This window comes from Carassius carassius, chromosome 28 (genome assembly GCF_963082965.1).
Source record: "Carassius carassius chromosome 28, fCarCar2.1, whole genome shotgun sequence".
NCBI classification, from domain to species: Eukaryota; Metazoa; Chordata; class Actinopteri; order Cypriniformes; family Cyprinidae; genus Carassius; species Carassius carassius.
Window position 1 is genome coordinate 16,878,699 of NC_081782.1, and position 14,443 is coordinate 16,893,141.

The window sequence follows — 14,443 nt, forward strand, 5'->3', positions numbered from 1 at the left end:
CCCGAGCAAACTCTACAAACGTCTGCCTGTCACTTTTGGTGTGATTTCAAAAGCGTTGACGATATGTTGACGAGAAGTTTTAACTCTATCATACACAGCACTGTTCTAAACTAAGTGACTAATAAACCTCTTGAGCCTTACCTGTAAGCACACACTGTAAAAGCAACATCCAAACGTCTTTTAGCCACTTCAATGAAGGCTACTCTCTCAAAGTGGGAAAAATTCTTCTCTACTTCTTTTTCAGAGAGAGGAGGAACCATGTTAATATGCTTACCAATAACAAAAACTTGCTCTACCCTTTGAGAAGACTCCGAGGGTACCACAAATGGTGAAACAGGCGGCTGTCCCTCAGGTGTCCTGCCTGCCAAATCAACTCCATTTTTTTTAAGGACAAAAGCACACTCACGCTCTCTTTCCTGTCCCTCAAGTTTCCTCAGCTCTAGTTCTACTTCCAACTCCTTTTCTTTCAAAGCTATTCTATCCTGTTCTAGACGACACTTCACTACCTCCAGATCTAACTCTTGTTCTCGTAACGCCATCTCTTTTAGCTTTTACTTCACTGTCAACAATACCTGGATCCTGTAATTTTGCAACTAAAACTCCCTTTTCCTCTAAAGTGCCCTTTAAACTTTTAATGATCTTAAGTTTTTTTTATCATTGCTAGTGAGCTCTATATTATAATGAGCAGCAATCACCAAAAGCTGCTCTTTGGTGCACTTCTTAAGTGCTTCCTCCGAAGGTTCCTTCAGAAATTCTTCCACATTGGAAGCCATGGCTAAAACTGGCTTTCAAACCAGTAGCCACTTCAGGAGTTCACACTTATCTCCACAATATACTTTAAATATACTACACAAAAAAGGATCTCATTTACACACAACTCCATTTCCACAAAGCTACTCCAAATTACTCCAAGTTACCACGTCATAATCTCCTTCATGGAGAACTAATTCAAAAGGTTGACAAAAACCCTCTCTATAGGTAACATGTTAACAATGTTTGTCATATTGTATGTATGTATATGTATGGACAGGTTGATGGCTTTGCTGCTACTTGTGACTAGTGACAATAAAGGGCTACTACTACTACTACTACTGCTACTACAAATAAACTTTTATTAAAGCTAAAATAGTTTACCAACAATACATTTAAAACCAAAAATCGACACCATAAAATTGTCTTGGTCGAAAAAACAACAACAACAACAACTATATCATTCTGTGTAACAAGCTAATAATTTTAAATTCAGCTTCATTTAAGAGAAAAAATGCTGTTTAAAGTGTGTGTGGTGGGGGCGGGTTTAACAGTCAGAACAGGACTGTGTGCTGTTATACATTTATTTGAAGACCACAAAGGAGCTGCTTTCTTCCTCACTGTGCCGATATGTTTTTTTAAGTGTGGAGTTGATCAAATTCACAAAATGTACAGAGGACTGCTATTTATGATTGGTATGTAATGATTTATAATGTTGATGTAAATGTTTGCTGATAACATTTATTTGAGATGTCATGTTTTAAACTTTTCTTTATTTGAATCTGAAAATATCTGGGCAAAAGCAGAAATAATATTATAAAAAAAATAATGAATCTTATTAAATTGTCCCCATGAAATAAAAGTATGTGGTCTGAATTATTTTTGTATGTTACAGTCATATGGAGTGTGAGCGGGTTCAGCATTCAAATAACTCCTGTGATGCATTTAAAAAAAGATGATCCACTCTTTGGTCAAACCATCATTCAATTGACAGATGGGTAATTTATTAGAGCTGTATATAATTCTAGCTGTATATATATATATATATATATATATATATATGTGTGTGTGTGTGTGTGTGTGTGTGTGTGTGTGTGTGTGTGTTTAAGTAAATTAAATGAGATAATTTTTTAAGATTATCCCAATTTTGTAAAATTGTTTTAATTTGTCTATTCTAGAGTTTTTGTTCCTTCCCCGACAAATGGAGCACTTTTCAGATGCATCTCAAAGGATGAATGCGTTGAAGTGAATTCTGATGGTACATTTGTCTTTGTCTTTTCATAACGATTTTAAACTTTACTTTGTTAATTTTACAATGTCCTCATTGATTTACACAATTACCTTTTCACTGTAAAAGTCTTATTACATCAATATCTCTTTCAAAGATGAAAAACCTAAAGGCCTGAGACCGGTTGCATCAGTATCAAGCCTGACATCAGAAGAGGAACAACATGTTATGGTATTTATAAAGATCCTTACAAGGATGTCACATATGGCTGCCAACTGTTTTATTCTCAACTTTACTTACAAAAGTTTGACCACAAAGAAAATGTTTTGAGTCTGTCACACAGTTAAAACCACAGATTGTATCTTCCCCATTACATATGCAGACAGAAATGTATCAGTTCTTCTTAAGAGAACAGGACATATCTTTCAGAAAGCTGGAAAATAGTGGGAAAACGTAAAATAGGACTAGAAATGTCAGGATACCACAGTTATTCCTGGGGAGTTGTATTTGTTTTATTTATTGGGACATTTGGAAATTGTTCCGAATGATGTGACTATCAGGAGGAAGCCATCAGCGTTGTGAGTCATAACTGTGATGTTCCTTCGAAACCATATCAGCACTTTCCCACTGAAAACTTTAATCTTCTGAGTTAGTGTATCTATGAGTTAAAATCTGCCACAAATTCTCATTAAAATAAGACATTAACATTTGTTTGTTTTGTTGGAATTAAATTGATAGTTGAATATGAAAGGAAATGACTTTTTGTGAAAGATAAAAATCAAATATTTTGATTTGTTTTTTTTTTCTTCTCCTAAGATGTGTAATCAAGTTTGCATAAAAAAGTCAGTAACTGAGGATTTGAATGGAGATTGTAAACTGATGAATCCCTCCGGAAGAGTCAGTAGAAAACTGAATCCTGTTGCATTAGGTAAGATCGGGTGATTTCATTATAGTATTTCAGATTTCAAACAGATTAAACCCTTACCTTTCAAAATCTCTTCTCAGTTAACAACAACAACAACAATCATTATCAATGTGGAAGGATTGAGGAAGGTTAGTTTGTTTATAATTTAATGTCATGCCATCTACCAAGACTATATTCTTGTTGAGAGACAAAAGAAAATAGAAAAAGTTAAATAACTAAACCATTCTTATCATAATAAATAAAATCTAAGATATAAGCTTTGATCAAATAAATGGCTTCACTTCGTTAAAAGCCTGTCTGAAACGAGAGGAGTTAAAACCACATTAAATGCTTCAGAAATATTGGAGAGCACATCTGAAATTTAAATAAACTGTTGCCTTAGTGTTACTCAGAGCCATAGAGAGAGAGAGTTGCGACAACGGAAGTTCGAAATGTTTGGTTGTCACGTGATTCATGTAGACTTCAGATAGTTCCAGGAAGTGCGTTGGCGGCCATTCAAACTGAGAGTGACAAAACTGAGATTTCTGGTAATAAGGAGTCAATAAATGCATTTATTTTATATATTTATACAACACACCGACATATGTAGCATGAATGTGTAGTTATAGCGATGTTGTTTTTAAAATATCAAATCAGGTAATTTTTGAGGATTAGTGTTCAATTAACTTAACGTTATTTTAAAAACTTAATTCAGGCTAACGTTAAGTTGTATAAACACAGGTTGCGGTTGCCTTTTTACGTTACATATTGTTCTTTTTTTCCACTGATCTCATGTTAACTAAATGTCATATTGATGACTTTCAGATATACAGAGACAGGCTGGTGACAGTTGATTTTCAGCTTGCACTCCACTATACTGTTAGCAGCAGTAATAAGCATTTTAAGTAAATGTAAAATTAAGCTTATCGTTTACAATTCTTACAATTACATATATTAATATAATTATGTACTTATTCAAATACACAATATATTCAGGCATACTCGTATAAAAACATGTACACTGCCATTCAAAAGTAATGATGCTGAAAATTCAGCTTGGCATCACATGAGTATATTACTGTAATAAACCTCTAAACTGGGGGGGGGGGGGGGGGTTGTAAAGGGGTTTAATTAGATTTCAATGGAGGACAGAGGGTACACCACACCACAGGCTTCAATGGAAAGTATTATTTTATTGACAATGTTCAATTTAGAGAAGTAGTCATTATGTGAAACAGCATTTAGTTCATCAAACATCAATTCAGTACGCTCACTAGGAAAAACGGCGATACACAAGTGAAACTACAAACACGTCACTCCACTGCACTCTAGTGGTTAACCTCAGACCAGCACAGCACAATATAAATCGTGATCACACAGCAATCAAGTTTTTTAGTGGAAAATCAGCACGTCCCTAGTCCAGCATACACGAATTATAATGGCCGTAAACCTCAATCTTAAAATACAACATACACACTCACTCACACATGCTCAAAATGATAATTAAAATATAGAACACTTCCCCGTTTCCACGACACAAGACCCCGACCCGGGGTATAGGGAAAGGAATCAGCCGTGCCAGGCAGTCCACAACAGCACGCGCTCTCCTTAGCGTTGTTCCCGTCCCCACAGTCACGGCAATTAATCACTGGTTCTGGCCTGAATTAGTCCTCTATGGCCGTCACAGCTCTCTTCGGAACTTATAAAGTGTCTTTGGGCTTTACGAGGTCTCTTTGGGCAGCAAGGCTTTTAACCGCTCCTGGAACATGTGGCCAGCGCTCCTACCCCCCAGCCCCACTATTATCTAACTACACAGGTTGGTCTAGCTAGCTATCTTCGTTGCCGGACAAACCCTAACGGTCTCGAGCAACACAAAACGTCCCCTTTTCATTCCCGAGCGCGACAAGCCAGTCCCGTGCTGCCTCCTCTCCGCTTCTCTCACTCTCCTTAAATCTCCTCACTCCAGGTGAGATCAATTATCTCTTCCTTCAGGCCATCAATGAAATGTGCCGCAGAAAGTTTCAGATGAGCCAAACCACACCAGGAAGACAAATCCCCAGCGTTCATCACACTATCCCCTCCCCTCGGGTAGGCAGGACTCGTCCTCGAGTCACATCAAATTATAATCCTTTGACCAAGCTGGTGGTCTCCGAGAACGAGCTGGCTGAATCCTTTGTAGACATAGCTCTGGAAGGGAACCTCCACCTTCTCTCCTCTGACAACCACTCTCCTGCTGCATCTCACCTAGACCAGTGTCCACGGGAGAAGGATGCAAATTTCCACTGTAAAGACCATCTTCCACTGAAGACTTTAATAGGGGATTTCCTTCAATGCTAGATACCGCGGTCTTCTCCATTGTCTGAACAGCCTCTGGAGCAGCAGGTTGATGATACCCCCACACAAAATCATGTTCTCCTGCATGGCTTTCGACCTCCGGGTGTTGTTCCACAGTCCGGTCCACAGGAGTAGTTTGGTTATCCTGCCCCATAGATTCTGAAACAGAACAGGCAACATAAGGTTTCAATCGGTTGAAATGCACAACACTCTCAGAACCCCCCTCTGATAGCTGTACTCTATACAGCACATCAGACACCCTTTCCAAGATTTTAAATGGCCCCTTAAATCGTCTCTGCAACTTAGGGCACACACCCCGTTTACGAGCTTTGTTTTGAATCCAAACTAATTCACCAACTACATAGTAGTGGAAATTTGCTCGAAAATCAGCACATGTCTTCTGTCGCTGAGAAGCTTGACTCTGATGCCTTTTTACTGCTGCTACTACGGTAGATAAACTTTCTGCTATTCCAGTCACATACTCATTTACTGACTGAAATTTCTGCATATTATCCACTCCCAACATAATATCCACTGGAAGGACCATCTCCTGACCGAATAACACCTTATACGGTGTAAACCCAGTGCTTGCCTGCACACTACTACGATAAGCCACCATCACATATGGCAGCAATCTATCCCAGTTCATCTGGTTTTCATCCACGAACACCTTTTAAAAGTACATCGCAAACGGTTTGTTCTGCTTCATCTCTACGGCGGGGCATCGGTTTGCTGCTACTTCCGGGAACTATTGAGAGGCTCCATGAGCCGCCATTGCTGTAAAAAAAGCGTTCCATTGGAGTCAATGGAGTTGTCGCAACTCTCTCTCTATTTGGCTCTGGTGTTACTCATTTAAGGAATCTGATTTATTTTACATCTCTGTCAATATGTGCAAGTTAAACGGAGGATGAGAAGAGACGCCCAGCTGGATGACACAGAGGAAGATGAGGATGAGGATGGTACTAATCTTTGTTCAGCTTTTGAAACAAATCAGCATTTAGGCTGTTATTTCATACTGATGGTGTTGTACTACAGATGCATAGATCAATGAAGCCATTTTGCTTTTGTGTTGGATGGCTCCGGTAGCATTGAACCTGCTGACTTTCAGAGAGCCAAAGACTTCATCTACAATGTCATGTTTAATGTTTGGAACACATGTTTTGATGCAAGTATAAACTAAAACATATTATGACACATTTGAAAAACAATTTAAAAGGTATTTCATCTAAAAACAAAAAAATAACAAAAAAAATCTCTCTCTTCAGTGTAACTTTGCAATAGTGCAATATGGTACTAAGATCAGGACAGAGCTCTCACTACAAGACAATGAAAATGGGGCCAAAACCTTGCAAAAGGTCAAGGAAATACAGCAAATTTACAATACCACAAAGACCGCCTCAGCCATCCATCATGTCCTGTGAGTTTACAGATTATGATATGAAATATGACATGATTGACATGGAGCACATTTGTTGGTGATAAGTTAATGTCATGATCTCACTGGTTTAACTGGGTGTTTACAGCACAGATATTTTCATCCCTGAGAATGGATCAAAGATAAACTCCAAAAAAATTATCATTGTATTGTCTGATGGAGAAATTTTGGGAGATGATATGAATCTTACTGATGTTTTGAAGATGCCACAAATGAAAGGCATCACTCGCTATTCTATAGGAGTAAGTGTCCTGTTTATTGCTTTCCACAGCATTATAGATAATAAATAACATTTTAAAGTTTTTAAATGTACATCATCTGTGGAGTTACAAATTACAGTCATTTATTTTAATTTGTCTTGCAGATACATCTAGAGTCCTACTAAAACACTCATATAATCTTTTTTACTCATAGCTTGCTAATAGGATTTTATGATGGTTTAACTAAATAAATCATAAAACCCATACACTTGCAATAACCACTGTTACCTTTAGGTTGGTGATGGCATTCTGACAAAAGATAAAGCAATACGAGAGATGATGGAGATAGCAGACCGTGGCAAATTTTTCAATGTTTCCAATTATGCTGCATTAGATGATATTCTGTCATCCCTGCAACAAAGTTTAATTGGAATCGAAGGTAAGAAAGTTTCAGTAAACATTACGCTGTAATAGAGAAAGGCAGTTCTGTGGATAGTTTGCATACTACAATCTGATTGGATGAGCTACATAAACAGCCTTTGTAAAATTAAGCCTTTCTGATAATCAGAGTGACACTGTTTTTATACAACATTTCAGTGGACCAGAATTAAATTAATTGAGTATGGCCACGTTCACACAGCAGCAACCGTTATGTTCAGATTTTGGTTATTCACGGGCGTGACATCCGAAATCTGTAACCAAACTCATACCTGTAAAATTTTAAGGACTCACAACAAGTTCAGAATTACACTATAGATTAACCTTCAAGTACGCTGATTCATGCACACACAAAAAACAATCTATAGTGCTTAATCTATAGTGCTTACAGCCAAACGCTGTCAAATATGGCGTTTTTTAAACAAACAGTATTTGCGCCATAATATAGGCTACGCTGTTGTGACTACAAGATCAGTGCTACAAACGGCATAAAAAACGTGCTAAAAATGTCGACACCATATCTGGCAGCGTTTTAGTGTGCATGAAAATTCCTGCTTTTTACAGTGTTCATATTGCCATATGACTTTGGTTGCACAGAGCGCATGCCAAGTTTAAAATCCCGTCAGTTTTCCACCGGAGCTGTTTCTGTCAGTTTTGTGTTCTGCGCGCGTTTCAAATGCTTCTCTCCCCACCCAAATTTAAAAGCTGCTGTTGGTTCGCTGAAGATTTGATTAAAGAACTCGCAGCTCGATTTGAATCTTGTTGTGTCAGAAAGTGATAAGACTTTCAGTTTTATGGACGTCGCCATCTTTGATTTTACTTAGGTCACTGTCGCTATGGTTACTGGTAAAGAATACGGGCTTGACTCCCGTTTCACATTCATTGCAAACGAACATTGTTCTGAACAAAGCCATTGTAGAATCAAGCATTTTATCTCCAATAAACACATGTAGATGTTTTTTGTGTGTGCATGAATCAGCGTACTTGAAGGAAATGGTTAAGTGAATGTTTCAATGACTCCTCCATAAAGAGCATTTAGTCCCTGAAAAAGTTAGCATGTTTTAATGAGTTGTTAAGTGAATGGTCAATGACTTACTCGTGAAGACCAACAATTGTTGCCATCTACTGGTTTTCATGCAATTATCTGACCACTTTGTGTCTTAGGCACTCAGCAAGGTGCAGGATTTCAGTTCCAGTTGGCTGAAGCTGGATTCAGCTCCCATATATTGCAGGACGTAAGAAGGATTTTTAGTTTCTGATAGCTTTAATTTGAGAAACTAATCTTTGTATCACTATTAAGAATGTGTGGATGTTTGCAACAACATTTCCCAAGATGATTAAACATTCTACTAATAACATTCATTTGTTTTTGTTTTCTGTGTAGAATTCTTATCTTTTTGGAGCCGTAGGAGCCTATGACTGGAGTGGTGGAGTCTTTTTGCAATCTGGTGACACAGTGCAATTCTTGAATGACTCTAATAATGGACACAAATTTTCCTATTTAGGTGAGTAAAGGTTTTTGATGAGGTGTCAGTTATTTGGGTGAGAATTTAAACATCTTTAAAACAAATGTTGTATAATAAGTTGATTTTTTAATGTATATATCTGAATAATTGAAAGTCATCTCAGGTTCATGTTTGTTGAATCTTCTTCCCGAATCACAGGTTACAGTGTCACTTCTGCTAAAGTAAAACCCAGTAAAATACTCTACATATCTGGTGCACCACGGTATAACTTGACTGGTGGGGTTTTTATTTTTAATGGCTCTACAAAGTATGTGCTCCAAGGAGATCAGGTATTTAAAGTTAAAACTGTTGATATTAACACACCAGACTGTTTGTTTTAAGTTTTTTGGCACTCAATCAATCAATCAAAGAAAGTTATTTTTTAAGACCAGTTTCCACCAAAATGAACAGAGTAATCTTGAAATGGTATACATATCATGAATTCATAGAAAAAGTGAAATATTTGATAAAAATGTCAGTATGAGCTTTTAAAACCTCTGAAAAGTTTTTAAACAATACAATACAATACATTTAAATTAAATATTAAAGATTAAAAAATTAATTATAAAATTATAAATTATAAATTAAAGATTGATTATTTGCCGGTCAGTCAGTTAGAAGCTCTAGTTTATGCATTTGTTAATTAATTATATACATATGATATATGATAGCAATAAATTATGTATAATTATCATAGGTTGGATCTTACTTTGGATCGGTTCTTTGTGCCTTGGACATTGATAAAGATGAATACACAGATTATCTTTTAGTTGGAGCACCACATTTTCATCGAAATGGAGAAGAAGGCAAAGTGCTAGTGTACAAACTGAATCATGTAAGATCATACTCTCCTTTCAGCTCTTGGATAAATGTGGACTGGTTAAACTGGTTACATCTCACGGGGGTATTTTTAATCATCCCATAGCAGGACAGGTTTGAGAGCGTGTCCATTGAGCTGAAAGGTGATGAAGGTCAGACCTTCGCCAGGTTTGGTGCAGCCATTGCCTCTATAGGAGACATTGATGGGAACAAGTTCAATGATGTAGCAGTTGGAGCTCCTCTAGAAACAGATTCCTCTGGAAGCATTTACATTTACAATGGATTCAAACATGGACTTATATTTTCACAAGTGCGTTTCAGCATATATTATTTACTCTTTGTTAAAGTGTTTACATAATGTTTTATTATTTGAAATCAATTGTTGTAAAATTTCAAATTTATATATATATATATATAAATTTGAGTCTATTTGTAATTTACTTTTTCCTCCCTAGAAAATTTCACCCTCGGATTTTGGAATGAAACTTGTGCATTTCGGTCTGTCAGTAAGTGGTGCACCTGATAAAGCATCAAATAAGGCCTTCATCGCTGTTGGAAGTCAAGGGGGAGTGCTTATTTTTGAGTGAGTAAAAAATATCTTGTTATATTGTTCAAAGTGACAAACAATTATTTATTTTAATATTATACTTTAGTGTACTTTCTGTTTCATTTATAGATGGTGGGACCTTCTCTGTAGATATTGTTTCATTTTTTTTTATTTTTTTACAGGACTATCCCTGTTATTGTTATCAAACCAGAAATAACAATCATTCCAGATGAAATTCCTCTCAATCAACGGATGACTGAAATATCCAGCAAGTTTGACATAAAGTACCAAATATGCTTTAAAGTGGTTAATGAAAATCTTAAAAGTAAGTATTCTCTTTCAGTTCAGTGAGTATTTTTGATCCAGAACTATCTTTATGATTATTTTAACCATATTCACTTTCTGTCATTTTAAGTTGATCTTCCTATTAAGTACCAAATTGCCTTGGATTCTGGAGTAAACAAAAAGCGCCTCACTGTTGAAGACAGAGATCCCTTAGAAAAATCCTTAACCTTGAAACCAAGTGTAGAGTGTACACCTTTTATCAACCTCAAATATTTGGTATGTTGGCTCATTTTACCTACCCCACTTGTCCAGTTTTTAAGAAAATAAAACTTGAAACAGGGACAGATTTTCAGCCTAATCCTATTGGGACTACAAATTGTGAGAAAAATTGACAGCATTCTGTAAAAGGCAAATTATTTATCATAAAAATCAATTGAGAGCGATGACTCTTTATTAATGATGCTGACTGAGAACAACTGTGTCTTCCTTTCAGGGCTGTTTTGATTGTTTTTTACCTATTGAATTTAAGATGAATTTTTCATTGGATCTACATCGAAATGAAACCCCTCCACGAATCCTTGATGCATTTACTCCAACAGAGGTTGTAAAGAAGGTAAAATGTTTTTAAGCATATTCATAACATAACGATTTCTCAACATTTGTCTTTCACTATTTGTTCACTACTTCACTCCATTTGGAGTCAGAAAGATTCTTCAAATGTGTCTTAAGCCCATCAAAGCTGCATTTATTTGATCAGAAATCAGCTGAAAATACTAATATTTAATATAAAAATTTCAATTTGAAATAACTGTTTTCTGTTATATTTGTTATATTTTAACTGACTATATTTCAAAATCCACTCCAGTCTTCATTGTTGCACGATCCTTCATAAATCATTCTAATATGCTGATTTGTAGAAAGCATGATGCTTTTTTTCAGAATTCTTTAATTACAAAAGAACATCATTTATTTGAAATACAATAAGTTGGGACAAATGTATGTGTCTTTTGAATAATTAAATGCATCCTTGCTGAATAAATAAAAAATAAAATCTCATCCAATTGTGAAGTGGTTCATTAAATGACTTTAAATATCTGTAATAACATTTAAAATGATAATATCATATAATTATCTTTATTTTATTTTTTTTTGCCTTTTATAGATTTCCTTTACTAAGGATTGCAATTCTACTGATTGTAAACCAAACATTACATTATCTCATTCAAAAATTAGGTATGTACTGATTAAATGTACTCTGTTTTAATTTTGTTTTGAGTTTTTGTAACTAAAATAATTTCTATTTCAGTGAAACTTCGATCATAATCGGAGAAACTCAAAGCTTGAGTATCAATTTCAGTCTTATAAACACTGGAGACCCTTCCTATATGACCACCCTGACTTTGACCTTCCCCAGCATACTGAGACAAAAGGTTAAAACATGAGCTTATCTTCAAAAGACAATTAAATCTGCTGTTGATACATTTAATAGATATGTGACACTGGTTTGGTGTCTCACTTACAGAAAATAGAAGGTGCCACCTGTCCTGTGAAGAATGACAATCAGATACAGTGTAATCTTCAACACTCTGTTTTCAAAAGAGGAGTACAGGTACGTATCAGTGACACATCTTTGAAACATTCGGAAATCTGATCTTTTTTTCCTGCTGATTTTCAGTAATTAAAAATGTTGTTTTTTTAGACCAACCTTTTCATCTCATGGCAGCTCAGTGACATCAAATCAGATTTGAAGAATGTTGAGATTAATGCTAATCTAACCAGGTTTGAGAGCTGCATTTCCTAAAAATAATTTAGTTTAGAAATTTTTTTTTAGAACGTCTTGTAAAATGTGCTCCAATAACCTTTTAATTAAATAAGTTTACATTTTTACAATGTATAAAAATCTGCTTTTTTATTTTTAACCATTTATTTTGAAAACCTTTTCTCTGGTTTTAGTCAGAATAAGGGCTTGGAAATTCTGGACTCTAAAATATATTCATTTGCTGTGAAGTATTCCCTACCACTCCAGCTAACTGGGTAGGTTAACATACAACCAGTATCTTAAAACCGCTCGATTTTGTAATTTTATGTATATTTATGATTATTATTATCATTATTTGTTTCTCAACAACAGCTCAGCCAATCCAAGCAGACTTAGTATTAAAGAAGGAGAAGAAGGAAAGACTCAGAAGATGCAGTTTGTATTCCAGGTACAGTAATATAAAAATTCAATCTCAAAACAGAATGACCTAAATATGATTTTTTACATTTACATTACACATTAAATGTTGTATTCCGTTTTAGTTTTCAGGTGAAAATAAGTATGGTTCTAAAATCAGTGTAGTTGTAACTATAACAAAGGACACCTTCAAAACTGATTTGGACAACATTAGAGTCACACCACATGAGGTATCACATGCAAAGCAATATTTAGTTCATAGACTATATTGTATTTTATATAAAAACAATCTACAACATGAAAGCTTTCAAACTAATCTATTGCTCCTTTCAAATTAGGAGTGTGTTTTTCGAGAAAATACTAAAGTGGAGGTATGATATTACCCTAAAAAATGCCCCTGATTTCAAAAAATGTTAAATAAAAGTAGATTAAATATGAAATATATTTAATATTTTTGTGCATTTAGGGATCCTATGTCATCAGTTGTACCACGACTGCAGAAAAGCTGCAGAAAATCATTATTGATGCCAATGTTTTGATACATGATGTTCAGGTATGGTTATATAGTTTGGGTATTCTGACAATCATTTGCAGCAGCGGGCTGTTTATACAATTAATATTTTCTAACTGATAGGAGAAATCAAACAAGATCACTGCCGTAGGAACATACAGCTTTGATGAGACTGTCTATGCTGCGAAGGATGCTTCGAGGACCATTCCGGTGAGCTGCGGTCCTTTTTTTCAAACATGTTACCACGTATTTAGATAGTTACTAATAGATTTAATCATGCCATGCAGGTGGAGGTGATAATTACGAAGCTGCATGTGATGACATCTATAGGTCCCATCATTGGAGGATCCATAGGGGGGTTTCTGCTCCTTTTCATCATCATTGTCATTCTCATTAAGGTAAAGCAAACACTTCCTATCTGTCTACACACTTACACTGATGTTGTTTACAAGGAAGATCAAGTCAAGCACATTGCATTGGATATTGTATTCCTTGCAGGAATCTGCAGTTGTGTACTGCAAATTTTGGTGAATATAGTTGGTTATTTTAGTGTTTTATGCTTAATCCTGTGCATAATGAGGAAACTGTGAGAGTTGTAAGGATCTATACTGACTCTGTGATCTCATTTTTAGTGTGGCTTTTTCCGTCGCCGACGTAAATTGGACCAAGCACAGAGTCCAAACTGAAGAATAGGGCACAGCCCAGGAGGGATCATATATTACCATATATTTTGCTTAAGTTTGTGTCAAAAATATATATTGTTTGTAAGATGAAAGTTATATTCTTGTTTTTCTTTTCACCCTGTCCCTTGTGTAGCCTTGCCACATTTCAGGCACCTCAAACGGACCTCAAACATTTGCGAAACGCCTCCTTTTTGGTCCGCAGAGACCTAGGCTACTTGGATTTATCATTGTTTTCTGACTTGGTATTTTATTTTCAGATTTGACGTTGTGTTGTCTGACTTGTTATATACAGTTTTCAGAATTGTTGTTGCGTTTTCTGAATTATTTAGTTTTTAAGATTTGTATTTGCGTTTGTAATTTGTTTTCAGAGTTGTGGTCTGTTTTGCACTTCTCGGCCACCGTATGATTCAGCTATATAAATGTACATAAATATAGTCTAAACATTAATATCCCTTATGAAAATTAACTATGGTTTTACTAAATAAATACCTTGGTATTTGTAGTAAAGCTGCCATCATAGAAATGGTAACCTGCAAAAAACATAGTTACCACACTTTTACTTTAACCAACTTTAATTTTTGTTAGAGGTATCATAGTTTATAATCATATTTATGTTTATATATAGCAT

General features: G+C 35.5%; 1 pseudogene; it reads left to right on the plus strand.

Annotated features, from left to right (window-relative positions):
• The first annotated feature begins 1,211 nt into the window (after positions 1–1,211).
• On the plus strand, positions 1,212–14,275 carry LOC132108446 (integrin alpha-E-like; annotated as a pseudogene).
• The last annotated feature ends 168 nt before the right edge of the window (positions 14,276–14,443 follow it).